The sequence below is a fragment of the Bufo bufo genome, chromosome 1, assembly GCF_905171765.1.
Source record: "Bufo bufo chromosome 1, aBufBuf1.1, whole genome shotgun sequence".
NCBI lineage: Eukaryota > Metazoa > Chordata > Amphibia > Anura > Bufonidae > Bufo > Bufo bufo.
In genome coordinates, this window is record NC_053389.1 from 352,478,552 (window position 1) to 352,494,099 (window position 15,548).

Sequence of the window (15,548 nt, forward strand, 5' to 3'; positions counted from 1 at the left end):
GCAGAGCTTGCTCAGGAATGGCAGCAGGCAGGTGTGAGCGCATCTGCACGCACAGTGAGGCGAAGACTTTTGGAAGATGGCCTGGTGTCAAGAAGGGCAGCAAAGAAGCCACTTCTCTCCAAAAAAAACATCAGGGACAGATTGATTTTCTGCAGAAAGTATGGTGAATGGACTGCTGAGGACTGGGGCAAAGTCATATTCTCCGATGAAGCCTCTTTCCGATTGTTTTGGGGCATCTGGAAAAAGGCTTGTCCGGAGAAGAAAAGATGAGCGCTACCATCAGTCCTGTGTCATGCCAACAGTAAAGCATCCTGAGACCATTCATGTGTGGGGTTGCTTCTCATCCAAGGGAGTGGGCTCACTCACAATTTTGCACCAAAACACAGCCATGAATAAAGAATGGTACCAAAACACCCTCCAACAGTAACTTCTTCCAACAATCCAACAACAGTTTGGTGAAGAACAATGCATTTTCCAGCACTATGGAGCACCGTGCCATAAGGCAAAAGTGATAACTAAGTAGCTCGGGGACCAAAACGTTGACATTTTGGGTCCATGGCCTGGAAACTCCCCAGATCTTAATCCCATTGAGAACTTGTGGTCAATTCTCAAGAGGCGGGTGGACAAACAAAAACCCACTAATTCTGACAAACTCCAAGAAGTGATTATGAAAGAATGGGTTGCTATCAGTCAGGAATTGGCCAAGAAGTTGATTGAGAGCATGCCCAGTCGAATTGCAGAGGTCCTGAAAAAGAAGGGCCAACACTGCAAATACTGACTCTTTGCATAAATGTCATGTAATTGTCGATAAAAGCCTTTGAAACGTATGAAGTGCGTGTAATTATATTTCACTACATCACAGAAACAACTGAAACAAAGATCTAAAAGCAGTTTAGCAGCAAACTTTGTGAAAACTAATATTTGTGTCATTCTCAAAACTTTTGGCCACGACTGTACACATGCCTGAAAAATTAGGTATTGTTGCAGCCGCTGCTGTAGCAGCGTCTAGAAAAATTGATGTTTTCCAGGCATAAAGTGCACTAAAACATTGCGGCTTGAACCCTAGTTGGTGGCGGAGAAGTCACGCACGTCATCCGGCATGCAGAGATTAAATACAGCAGCGTGTGGACCATTTAATGGCCCAAGGCATCTCATCAGGCCTTTTTTAGTCAAATGCATCCCCCACTGTCAGTCCCTTCGGGATTCATGCCTCATTCATCTTAATAAAGGTGAGGTAATCTAGACTTTTTTGACCTAGGCGACTTCTCTTCTCAGTGACAATACCTCCTGCTGCGCTGAAGGTCCTTTCTGACAGGACACTTGAAGCGGGGCAGGCCAGAAGTTCTATCGCAAATTGGGATAGCTCAGGCCACAGGTCAAGCCTGCACACCCAGTAGTCAAGGGGTTCTTCGCTCCTCAGAGTGTCGATATCTGCAGTTAAGGCGAGGTAGTCTACTACCTGTCGATCGAGTCGTTCTCTGAGGGTGGACCCCGAAGGGCTGTGGCGATGCGTAGAACTTCGAAAGCTCCGCATGTCCTCCATCAACAACACGTCTGTAAAGCGTTTTGTCCTTACCGGTGTGGTCGTGGTAGGAGGAGGATTACTTTCACCTCTTCCCCTGTTAGATTCCCGTTGTGCTGTGACATCACCCTTATACGCTGTGTAAAGCATACTTTTTAACTTGTTTTGGAACTGCTGCATCCTTTCCGACTTCCGGTAATTCGGTAACATTTCAGGCACTTTCTGCTTATATCGGGGGTCTAGTAGCGTGGCCACCCAGTACAGGTCGTTCTCCTTCAGCCTTTTTATACGAGGGTCCCTCAACAGGCATGACAGCATGAAAGACCCCATTTGCACAAGGTTGGATGCCGAGCTACTCATGTCCCGTTTCTCATCCTCACTGATGTCATTGAAGGTCTGTTCTTACCCCCAGCCACGTACAACACCACGGGTACCAGATAGGTGACAACGAGCACCCTGGGATGCCTGCTGTGGTTAGTCTTCCTCCTCCTCAAAGCCACATTCCTCCTCTGACTCCTCTTCCTCAGACTCCTCTTCCAGCGTTGCCGCAGGTCCAGCAAGCGATGCTGATAAGGCTGTTTCTGGTGGTGATGGTGACCATAACTCTTCCTCTTCCTCTTCACAAATGGGATGATGTCGCTGATGGTGCCTTCGGTGCGACTGACTAGGTTTGACACCTCCTCAAAAGGACGCATGAGCCTACAGGCATTGCGCAGAGGCTCTCCTAGCACCCCGGTCATACAAATACTCGGTAACGGCTTTTTCTTGTTGGAGCAGGCGGTCGAACATTAGGAGTGTTGAATTCCAACGTGTCGGGCTGTCGCAAATCAAGCGCCTCACTGGCATGTTGTTTCGCCGCTGAATATTTGAAAAGTGCGCCATGGCCGTGTAGGAACGCCTGAAATGGCCACACACCTTCCTGGCCTGCTTGAGAACGTCCTGTAAGCCTGGGTACTTATGCACAAAGCGTTGTACGATCAGATTACACACATGTGCCATGCATGGCACATGTGTCAACTTGCCCAAATTCAATGCCGCCAACAAATTGTTTCCGTTGTCACACACCACTTTGCCGATCTCCAGTTGGTGCGGAGTTAGCCACTGATCCACCTGTGCGTTCAGGGTGGACAGGAGTGCTGGTCCGGTGTGACTCTCTGCTTTCAGGCAAGTCAACCCCAAGACGGCGTGACACTGCCGTATCCGGGATGTGGAATAGCCCCTGGGGAGCTGGGGGGGTGTCGTTGATGTGGAGCATAACGCAGCAGAAGAGGACTCAGACGAGGAGGTTATGGAAGAGGATGGAGTAGGAGGAGTAGAGGAGGTGGCAGCAGGCCTGCCTGCAAGTCTTGGCGGTGTCACCAACTCCTCTGCAGAGCCACTCATTCCATGCTTGTCAGCCATCAGCAGGTTTACCCAATGCGCAGTGTAGGTGATATACCTGCCCTGACCGTGCTTTGCAGACCAGGTATCAGTGGTCAGATGGACCCTTGCCCGAACACTGTGTGCCAGACATGCCATTACTTCCTTTTGCACAATCGAGTACAGGTTGGGGATTGCCTTTTGTGCAAAGAAATTTCGGCCGGGTACTTTCCACTGCGGTGTCCCAATAGCTAAAAATTTTTGGAATGCCTCAGACTCCACCAGCTTGTATGGTAAAAGCTGGCGGGCTAAGAGTTCAGACAAGCCAGCTGTCAGACGCCGGGCAAGGGGGTGACTTTGTGACATTGGCTTCTTACGCTCAAACATGTCCTTGACAGACACCTGACTGTGGGCAGATGGGCAGGAACTGCTCAAGGCGAGAGACGGAAAGGAGGACAGCAGTGGTTGACGTGGTTGAAGATGCTGGACCAGGAGGAGGATGGCGGCTTTGAGTTTGTGTGCTGCTTGTACTCATGTGTTGATCCCATAGGCGTTTGTGATGTGCGATCATGTGCCTTCGTACCTAGGTGGGTGTTGGACTTCCCACGACTCAGTTTCTTTTGGCACAGGTTGCAAATGGCATCGCTGTTGTCAGAGGCAGACACACAAAAAAAATGCCACACTGCTGAGCTCTGCAATGACGGCATTCTGGTGGTGGCAACAGCATGCGCTGATTGGCGTGCTGTCTGGCTGACCCTGGGTGCCGATGCATGCTGTCTGACTGTGCCACTAGCTCTTTGCCACGACCTCCCCCTGCTTCCAACTCGTCTCCTCCTCCTCTCTGTCTCCCCATCTGAACTTTCCCCCTGTTCTTCTTCTCTTCTAGCGGGCACCCACGTGACATCCACGGACACATTGTCATCATCAACCGCTTCACTTGTATCTGACAACTCAGCAAACAAAGCAGCAGCGGGTACAACATCATCATCATCATTACACCGTACGTCCATGTGTGTAATGCTGCCTGACTGAGACATATCCCTGTTATCTACATCCTCTGGCAATAATGGTTGCGCATCACTCATTTCTTCCAACTGATGTGTAAATGACTCCTCTGACAGATCAAGTGAGGCGGCTGTGGTGCTAGTGTTGGTGGCGGCAGGCGGGGGAGTGGTAACTTGAGAGGTGCCCGAAGCTGAGCTGGAGGAGGATGGTGCGTCAAGGTTCCGAGCGGAAGCTGTAGAAGATTGGGTGTCCTGTGTTAGCTAGTCAACTATGTCCTCAGAACTTTTCGAGTTCAGGGTACGTGGCCTCTGAACACTGGGCATTATTCTAGGGCCAAAGGGAATCACAGCACCACGACCACGACGGCCCCTGCAGGGTGGCCTGTCTCTGCCTGTCATTTTTTTTTAGATTAGTTAAGTTGTACTATGCGTGCAAGCTACTGTGACACCAGATATGAGTGGCACTGTGCACTGGCAGAAGTTAGCAGAGTAGACGCTGTAGGCCTGACACACGCTTGCAGACAACTAACTGCTATTCAATCTATCACAGTCAAAATTGTATATTTTTTTTAAATGTACACTACTGTTACACCAGATATGAGTTGCACTCGTGTGACACTGTGCCCTGGCAGGCCCTGAAACGCACACGTGTGAAGGAAACTGACTGCTATTATTTCACAGTCAAAATTGTATATATTTTTTTTAAATGTACACCACTGTTACACCAGATATGAGTTGCACTGGTGTGACACTGTGCCCTGGCAGGCCCTGAAACGCACACGTGTGAAGGAAACTGACTGATATTATTATATTACAGTCCCAAAAATTTTTTTTACATTTTTTTAAAGGGTTTCTACCACTTCGTTTTCACATAATTAGCTTTCAGACACTAGCGATCCGCTAGTGTCTGCTCTACCAAACAATCCTATTCGGGACATCTCTAGTCACCAGGACAACACAGTAAAATGTGTTTGTAAATACCTTGACGGCGGTCACAGGACTGTACCACTCAGCTAGCTGCTCAAGAGGAAGAACAATCTGCTACCTACCAGTCTCAAAGCACTGCAAAATATGGGCTGTCAAAAGGGGTTGGCAGATGAAGAGGGGAGAGGTGTAAATTACTCTCTCCCTAATAAAGTTGACTGTTGCTTAAAGGATGACTAAGCTATTGAATGATCAGTACTATACAGATAAAAAAAAAATACCCAAGTTTGGACAGCATAATCTCTGGATCAGTCACTTCTCAGCCTTTTGGCTAAGATCAGTTGTAGTATCTGTTCTTAGCAGGTCCTGGTGGTATAGTCCAGGCCACCAAGATATAGAACAGAAAACCACACAGCATCCCTAGGGTGTACGCCTTTGGCCATTAGTGCAATATGGTAGGTGACCAAGGGACTGCCAGATCGAAGCCAGGGGCTGAGGCGTGTTTGAAAGCCTGAGGTGCAGAAGTGTGTGTTCACTTTACACGTTGTCTTTCACTAGAGTTTTCAGGGTTGCGGCGACCTTATGGGCAACCCCATGAGGTCTGGGAGTGTGTGGCCATTATGTTCCTCACCCCCCTATGAGGATAACAATCTGCTACCTACCAGTCTCAAAGCACTGCAAAATATGGGCTGTCAAAAGGGGTTGGCAGATGAAGAGGGGAGAGGTGTAAATTACTCTCTCCCTAATAAAGTTGACTGTTGCTTAAAGGATGACTAAGCTATTGAATGATCAGTACTATATAGATAAAATAAATAAATAAATAAATATCTGGATCAGTCATAGACAAAATGAATGTGTAGTGTCCCACTAGGTAAATGTGGGCACTACACAAGGGTCAATTAGGCCACGTTGTTTTCCACCTCCTGTGGGACGGTGGCAGTATATTTCACAGTACATTTTAATGCATTTTATGTATTTATGTGTATTTTTCCTGTAATATGTGCAGCAGGCCTATTAGGGTGTAGTTCAGCATCCTAGGCACTAGAGGGAGCTAGGGAACACCTAGTATATATATTTAGACCCAGACAGGGAGGAGTCAGTCTGTAGTCAGGAGTCTGTGGAGAGACAGAAGTGAGAGGGCACCAGCCAGAGACAAGCTGAGGGCCTCCTCCTGACATGCAGCTAGACAGCCCAGGCTTCTAGTTGCCACCAGGAGTAGTGATGAGCGGCAGGGGTCATATTCGAATTCGCGATATTTCGCTTATATTTTGTAGAAAATTCGTCAAAAATTTAAAAAATTCGAAAATTCGCGATTTTTTTTTACTCGGAATAAATCGGCAAGGTAATGATTGTGTAATATGCGAATTTTCGTAATTCGAATTTTCGTAATTCGAATTTTCGGATTCAAATTTTTTTGCGAATTTTTCAACTTACAACTATTAGACAAAGAAGATTATAGCACTATATTAGCTAAATTGCTATATATTCAATTTTTTTCGAATATTTGCTATATTGCTATAACTTTGTTTTTTCGAATATTCGTAATATTCTAAAACAAGAATATATAGCAATATAGCGAATATTCGAAAAAAAACGAATATAGGGCAAAATTCGCACACACTACTACTCCTAAAGTCAAGTATATTGCAGCCTTCTTATTGGCCCACAAGCTAGAAGCAGGGAGGGATCATGTGTACTGATTAAAAATAAAAAAAAAAAAAAATAAAAATAATAAAAAAAAGGGAAAAAAAAATTTGAATATTCGAAATTACTAATATATTACTATATTCTAAATATTCGCGAATTTTCGAAGTACCTATATTTGCGATAAAAATTCGAAATTCGAATATTCGTGATCAACACCAACCAGGAGGCTAGTGAAGAATTATAGCCTGCCTGAAGTTCCTGAGCCTCTGTTAGCTCAGAAGATTCACCCCAAGAGAAGAATTTGCCTCCTGGGAGAAACCTGCAGTTCCCTAACCAGAGCAGAGCAGAGCCAGTGTTCCAGCTAGTCAAGTAAGCTGAAGGGCAGAAGGATCATTAAACTAAAGCAAGGGATATATACCTGAGGAGGATTGCTACCAAGGATAAAAGCCAGCATTAGGGCATATGGGCCTTGGGATACAGACAGCCAGGATATCTGAAGAATAGTGCAGCCTGGTCTGTGAGTGTTGATTTTACCCTCTGAGTATCTTGCAAAGAACATTACCTGCCATTGATGTAAAGCCTGCTATTGATTACTGCTGCAAAGTGGAACTGAATTCAAATTGTATAAAGTTGAACTGTTTCCAGTAAAGAAAGTTTGGTTCACCCCAACAACGTGTTCCTCACTTATTACTACTACCAATCGGTGTGCCACCGGTACAGGCACGAACCTTAAAGGGACCTTGCCCTAGGCACATTAAACATCTGCAACATCCAGGGCACCTCACCCACCATCAGGCCTGGTCCCCATATACAGAGAGTGCCCCAGAGGACTTCTGTGCCAGCCTCTCCATCACTGCTGTACGCTGCCCAGGGTCATCCAACAAACTGTGAGTAACCCATAGCGACCCTCGTTTGCCTAAGTAACCGTGACCTCACATCGCTATACCCTGCAGGGCTGCGTACTGCATATTTTGGCGTCACGAACAGGATGTACGGATTATTCCTGCGCCATTGTGGAATATAAAACTGTGTGCCATTATTTGCCCATAAAGTGACTGAGCCCTACTTGTTTATTGGAAAAATTTATGGGCCAAAGAACTGTAAAATTTGCGGTGTGAAGCTGTATTTTGTGGACTGTTTTGCTGTTTTAAAGTCACCGCTTGCTGTCAGTGAATGGACAGCGATTTGCTTAAAGATGGCCGCCTAGACTGACTGAATTTATTGCTGTGTCATTTTTGTACATTGTTGGCGGGAAAATTGGCGCCTTCTGCAAAAAAAAAAAGTGCGGGAAAGACTGTATGTCTGCGCCACCGCCCTGTCTGCAAATTTACATGTCTGCTAAAATGGACTCCGCCTCCCCTATGCTGGAGTACCTGGGGGGCAGCCTCCCGGAGCAATGGGAGGTTTTGTCTACAATTATAGGTGCCGCCCTGTCGCTCTCCAGAGAAGGATCGAGCATGTTGGAGAGTGAGGACTGCTATAATTTTATGGCCGCACCTGTTGGATTAAAAATGGATTCTGCTAATATGGAGCAAGAGGACGCTCCACCGGCCTACTCTCCAGGACCGGAGAGACCCACCTGCCTGCCACCAGGAGCACAGCCTGAGCCTTACTTCGGCTCGTGGAAGGATTTTGCCAGGCCCTCTATGCAATGGTCGGCACTGATAGCAGAGGTACGGGAGGCCGCTATCAAGAAGACCACACGCACCAAGATATATTTTGAGGAATTGGCAAAGAATGTCTATGAGCGCCACACCGACACCCAACCCCGCCTGGAAATGAGAATGGGGTGGTGGTGGCCTTTGACAAGAACCGAGGCTTCGGTTTTATTAAAGACTATACGACCGGCAGGGATTTATATGTGAACCAACGATCCGTCAAACGGAGTTACCTCCCTGAACATTTGCATAACCTCCACGAGGGAGAGGAGGTAGAGTTCACCCCTGCCGAGGGCCTGCGAGGCCCCTACGCTACTGCCATGACCCGTCCCAGACAGAAATCCGAAGATTGGGAGGAGTCCGAGGAATTTTCCAGTCCGGAACGTGAACCGGAGCGCCCAGCAGAAGCTGCGCACAATACGTTTCAAGAGCGGGGCTCTTTCATTGGCCCAAACGTGTTCTGGCAGCCTACTGTCGTAGAGAAATGGGTGAGAACGTATCCCTCACCAGAACTGCCCCCGCCGGGAGAAGACTATAAAGGAACTAGAAAATCTGGAGCGATTTCATGCTGCACTGGACAATATTCGTAAGGGAAAGAGGGCAGACGCGGCGCTGGAATCTGCGGCGGCTGTGCCCGACAGTCAGGAGACCTTACCTGATCCTGCAGTGACGACGGAGGATTCCTGCAGCGACGCAGCGTCCGAGAAACTGGAGGACCAGATCGTGCGACTTGAGCTCCAACTGAGAGGCCTGCGCCAGCTTGCCACCTCCAGGATACCGTCTCCGCCACTTGAAAGAAAAAGTGCAACTAAGGACACAGACGTCTCTGAGCCAAAGGTAAGGGTGCCTATCCCTACCAGCCGGTTATCCATTGTGACCGCCGCTGCTGTTGCGGCGCCAAGGAGACTTACCTATGCCAGACACCATCGCGTGCAATCGGTGACACCTGAACCCACGGAGCCTCCTGCTGCGGTTGTACCTAGACCAGCGGGGCCTCCAACTGTAACCATGCCTAGGCCCATGCAGCCACCAACCATAATTACCCCTAGGCCTATGGGGCCTATACCAGTAAGGTGACCATTCATGCTTCAGCTGCCGCCCAATACTATTTTGTGGACCCATCCTTATATGGACCCTCGTGTCTGGCCCAGTTTGCAAGCAGAACCAGGATGTGCCACTGATGTTCAAAGTGGAACTGATACACACCTATGAGTAGGCCTGCCAGGCCATTATGCTGATTGCTTTTACCAAGGGACCCTATTAAAGAGGATTTAACCCTTCCAGGAGTCCTTTGTTTTGGCCTTATGAGCTGCTGCCAGTTCACCCACGGCTCAGTGGTGGTGGTAGGCCACTGAAATTACCAATGGCTACAAGGCCATCCAGTTTACAGGACCCCCTGCCTGCTTCAAAGAACTTAAAGCCAAGTTGTGCCTGTTATTTTATTTGCACTTTACCCTTTTAACCCCCTTTTCAGGTTGATTAAGGGACAATACAGCACTATTTTATATGCCATTTTTAATAATGTGGACTTTTGTGTGCTGTGACTTTTATATGCAACTCATAACTTTAAGGAAATGTGCCCAGAGATGACTCTAATTTATGTGGGCCTCTGAGATGCTGTTTTATTATGGACAATTGTACTTCAACCTTAGTATGGACTATCCTGGTATCCTTGATACGCTGCACCAGGTCAGCGCCCCCTGTTCCCTTATATTATCCTGAGAGAAGAGAACGACGCCCCTTTTCACCGGACTTGTTCCTTAGCCAGCGGAGCTGCCTGATATATATATATATATATATATATATATATATGTATTTGCAAATGTAGATGTGTGTTTCTGCTTTGCATTATTTTTGTCTTTCAGGTGCAGTTTCCAGCTGGGCAGGGCCCCTTTATGTTGCGCCGAGGACGGGCAACGTCACAGCAACGGGGTATGTAGTGTCCCACTAGGTAAATGTGGGCACTACACAAGGGTCAATTGGGCCACGTTGTTCTCCACCTCCTGTGGGACAGTGGCAGTATATTTCACAGTACATTTTAATGCATTTTAATATGTATTTATGTGTATTTTTCCTGTGATATGTGCAGCAGGCCTATTAGGGTGTAGTTCAGCATCCTAGGCACTAGAGGGAGCTAGGGAACACCTAGTATATATATTTAGACCCAGACATGGAGGAGTCAGTCTGTAGTCAGGAGTCTGTGGAGAGACAGAAGTGAGAGGGCACCAGCCAGAGACAAGCTGAGGGCCTCCTCCTGACATGCAGCTAGACAGCCCAGGCTTCTAGTTGCCACCAGGAGGCTAGTGAAGGATTATAGCCTGCCTGAAGTTCCTGAGCCTCTGTTAGCTCAGAAGATTCACCCCGAGAGAAGAGTTTGCCTCCTGGGAGAAACCTGCAGTTCCCTAACCAGAGCAGAGCAGAGCCAGTGTTCCAGCTAGTAAAGTAAGCTGAAGGGCAGAAGGATCATTGAACTAAAGCAAGGGATATATACCTGAGGAGGATTGCTACCAAGGATAAAAGCCAGCATTAGGGCATATGGGCCTTGGGATACAGACAGCCAGGATATCTGAAGAATAGTGCAGCCTGGTCTGTGAGTGTTGATTTTACCCTCTGAGTATCTTGCAAAGAACATTACCTGCCATTGATGTAAAGCCTGCTATTGATTACTGCTGCAAAGTGGAACTGAATTCAAATTGTATAAAGTTGAACTGTTTCCAGTAAAGAAAGTTTGGTTCACCCCAACAACGTGTTCCTCACTTATTACTACTACCAATCGGTGTGCCACCGGTACAGGCACGAACCTTAAAGGGACCTTGCCCTAGGCACATTAAACATCTGCAACATCCAGGGCACCTCACCCACCATCAGGCCTGGTCCCCATATACAGAGAGTGCCCCAGAGGACTTCTGTGCCAGCCTCTCCATCACTGCTGTACGCTGCCCAGGGTCATCCTACAAACTGTGAGTAACCCATAGCAACCCTCGTTTGCCTAAGTAACCGTGACCTCACATCGCTATACCCTGCAGGGCTGCGTACCGCACATGTGAGAATGCAAACAAATATAGGTGGTTTTAGAATCAACACAATAAATATCCTTATCTATGAATAAATATATATAAAAATAATAAATATCCTTAACTGTAAATAAATAAATATGATTAAGATAAAATGACATAAAATTACACAAGAAAATATATGCTAAAAATCATATGCACATAATATTCAAAAAAAAAGTTGAATCTAGCCGTTTTTGACTATAATTGTGAACTATGGAGGTGGAACTAAACCTATGAAGGTAAGTAGTACTTGTCCTATCTGCATTTACCCTCTCTGTTTACCTGAGGTTACTTTCAAAAGTCTCATTGAGACCATGTGGATTTAATTTATATATCCAGAACATCTCATATCTTTTTAGGGATTGTATACCATTATGGTGATGTTCGGCTACTTGTTCGATTGATACATTTTTGAAACCACCAAAGCTTCCCTCATGGAAATTGGCTGCATGCCTGGATATACTGGCCACTTTCTGGCTTCTTGTGACTAGTGTGTATGTAAGATGACTACATGGCACTTACTAATATAGCCTTTGTAGATACCCTTTGCTGTTTGCTATATGTGATAAGCCATGCACCTTGTTAGGAAAATCTTCTGTGCTGTCCACATAGAGATCCAGTTTATAAGATGGTCACTGATGGAGTGCCATGGAACTAGGCCAATCACTTCCATGTGATGTCTCCTTTATTAAACACACTGCACCTATACTAATCTCCCAACAGTACAAGTGCAGATGGCAGGTGAAGAGCATTTGAATGGAGGAGACATCATATGTAGATGATTTGCCTGGTCACATTACCCTTCATCAGCAGCAATTTTATGGACAGGACCTCTATAAGGACACCACAAAAGACTTAGTAAACAAGGGGGGATATCTTATGATATATAGAAAATGGTGCAGAATTTCATATGCTATATTAATAAATGCCACATAATCATTATACATCCACATTGGTCAACAATAATTAAAAAGCGGTCCATCCCTTTAAGAAATTCCTCAATTGTGGTTCAGGTCATGTTGTGTATTTACTGCAATGTCCCTGTTACTTACAGTATATTGGATAGATAATTCAGCCCTTGAGGTGTAGGATTAACAAACAGGACACTTCTCACTACTTGTTACGGACCAGTGAGTGTGAACCCATATCGCCAAGTAACTGGTTTAGCTTTGGACCAAATCCTGCAGGTAAGCTACCAGACCGTGAAGACACTAGGAGAGCTTGCAGGTGGGTAGTGGTGGATACAGAAACAAATGTAGTAATAGAGTAATGAGCGAGCACTCATACACTTGGCAACCAAATTGACATGTGCAGAAAATATTTATTATATCCCCATAAAATACAAGTAATAAAATTTATAAGAACAATGTAGCAATAATATACAACATTACAGTCACATATATTGTGGTAGATATGATCAACACTATATTCATATGACTCAATAGTGTCGATAAATTCAATAATATATATCACACCAAGAAACTTCAAGTATATGCTGTTATTTGGGAAAGAGGGGGTATTATCTTCTAGCGCTCTATCCCAATTTGGGAAACTGAATGTCACTGAAAATGCTGTAGGTGTATTCACTGGGAGTGCAATATGTTCATAAAGTGTCCACAGGAATCCTGATAATGTGAAAAGTCTCTTATAGCATATCCTTTTATGGTCGATATGAGCTTTGGATTGAAGAAAACTTTAAATCGATATTTGGCTTACCGTCTAGTGTCTGCTTTCTCCCTATTGCTTTAAATATTTGCCGGCTTATTCAGTCGCTCCATACAGCAAGCTGGTTTAAATTTCGCGGGAGTTGCCACTCTGTTCCGCAATTTCCTTTGGTGCAGCTTTCGACGATAAGAATAGTTAATCCTTTACTGTAGAGATTTTCTTCTGTATGGCCATACAGTATTATCGGAGGCTTTTCAATGCAGGTACATCACTTGTTTCACCATACGCGTTACGGGTAGATTCACTCTCCCTTCCTCAGTGGTCAAGTGTCTGCCTGCTCTGCCTCCATTTTTATCCATTCCTTTGATTGCTTCCCAAATCTCGGACACCTGTTGTTCATGCTACTCCCAGTTTGCAAGGGAATCCTCACACATAATCAAGGGATAATTCTATACAGCCTTGATTTAAAAAAAAAAAAAAATTCTTTTTTTTTTTTTCCTCTTGCAGTTTCCATGCGTTTTTTATGCGTTTTTTTGGGGACACATGCGTTTTTTGGCCCAGATGTCCCAATTGGTGTGATATATCATTATGTGAAATATAAACTTGATATCTGATTGCCAACACTTATAAAATGACTTTTTATAATAAAATATTATTAAACAAATTTTCAAGATTAAAATATCAATATAAGAATATAAAACAATAAATAATAAATGTGAGGAATCTTGAAAGTTTCATAGGAATCCTAGAGTTTGATACAATTATTCGGATTTGATAGAGAAAGAAGGGTGGGTATCTCGGAGCCAAGGACACGTCGCAGCGCCGATAGACGGCCTAGCATGCGACGTGCCGTCGGCCTCGAGACATCCAACCTACATAAATCCAAAAAATTCCAACTCCGAATTAAGGTCTTTCGGTTGTAGAGATCCAAATTCATAAATGCGTCTGGATTCTATCCTAGACATTTGTCTGATAAAATCACCGCCTCTCCAGTGTTTCTCCACCTTCTCCAGTGCCGTAAACACCAGACTTGATGCATCTCTTTATAATGTTTAGATAGGGAATGTTTATCATACCCCTTCCTGATGTTGGCAATATGTTCGGCCACTCTTTTTTTGAATGGCCTCTTGGTACGTCCTATATATTGTCTGTTACAGGGGCACTGGAGAAGGTAGATAACTCCACTGGAGTCACATGTAAGACAATCTTCTATCTCCCAATTATAGTTGTTCTGAGTCGAGGGGACATTAGTCGTCAGGCGGGGTTTTTTATTCATTCTACAACCCATACACCTTCCACATTTATAAAAACCCTTCAAACTCAGCCAAGTTCCTGAAAAACTCAACTTATTCTGTTTCCACGGTTTTACGGTAGGGGCCACCTTGATACCTAGATTGGGTGCCCTAGTGAAAGTAATCGTCGGAACAGTCGGGAGTAAGTGTCCCACAATTTTGTCATTCAACACATGGTGCCAATGGGTTTTAATAATTTTCTGAATCTTCCTATAATTCTCATTAAATGGAAGAACAACTCTCATGGCTTCTTTATTTAGTGTTTTATCTTCCTCATTATCCATCTCATTTTTATCTTTATTGTCCTCCTTATTAAAGAACTCTCTTCTATCTAATTTCCTAATTTGGTTGAGTGACTCCTCCACTAAGTTTTCAGGATATTCCTTCTCAATAAATTGTCTTTTCATCTCAATGGCTTCCATCTCAAAAGTATGTCCCTCTGTGCAGTTCCGCTTAATCCTACGGAACTGACCAGAGGGAACATTTGTCAGCCATTTCGGCAGGTGACAGCTAGAAAAATCGATATAACTATTTCTAGCTGTGGATTTACAAAATGTCTCACATATATATTTATTATCAGATTGTGTGATTAATAAATCCAAGAATTCGGTGCTCTCCTGTATGTTTGAGGTAAAGACCAGATTTAAATTATTAATATTGATTGTTTCTAGGAATTTTTCCAATTCTTCTTTACTCTTTTTCCAGATGAAGATCACATCATCTATATAACGGCGCCACAGGGCCAGATCCGTCCCCAGCCTTGGCTTGATGTGGTTATATTCCCACTCGGCCAAGAATAAATTAGCATAGCTGGGGGCGAATCTGGTCCCCATGGCGGTACCCCGCTTCTGCAGGAAGAATTCCCCCTCAAAAAAGAAGTAGTTGTGGCTCAGGATATACTCTATTCCTTTCGTTATAAACTCTTTTTTTATTGCTCCATACGAGCCATCTCTTATTAATTGCATTTTTACAGCATCAATTCCTTGCTGATGTTCAATCACAGTATAAAGTGACTGAACATCAAGTGTACCCATAATCCATCCAGTCTGGACATCTAAGTTTTCCAGAATCTGTATGATTTGGGTCGTATCTTTAATATAGGAATTGGTTTTCTTGACTATTGGCTGTAACTGTACGTCTATATATTTGGACAGGTTGGATGTGATAGATCCAATCCCTGAGACGATAGGGCGTCCTGGGGGATCATTCGGATTTTTGTGCACTTTGGGCAGACAGTAGAAGCATGGTAGCCTCCTCTGTGTGCCCAAAATGAAATCCAGTTCCTGCTGTGATATCGTACCATTATCCAATCCGTCCATACTGTATCTCCTGAGCTCCAACTCAAATCTCTCAAGGGGGTCTCCCCCCAATTTTTGATAGGTCTCCCCATCTGAGAGTTGTCGGAGACATTCCCTATTATA

The 15,548-nt window shown here is 44.9% G+C and overlaps 1 protein-coding gene and 1 pseudogene across 1 annotated transcript in view; one reads left to right on the plus strand and one right to left on the minus strand.

The window, feature by feature from the left end:
* Positions 1-15,548, minus strand: part of KCNMB1 (potassium calcium-activated channel subfamily M regulatory beta subunit 1) — a 174,515-nt gene that overhangs the window by 139,230 nt on the left and 19,737 nt on the right. The window lies entirely within an intron of this gene.
* On the plus strand, positions 5,121-5,221 carry LOC120987376 (annotated as a pseudogene).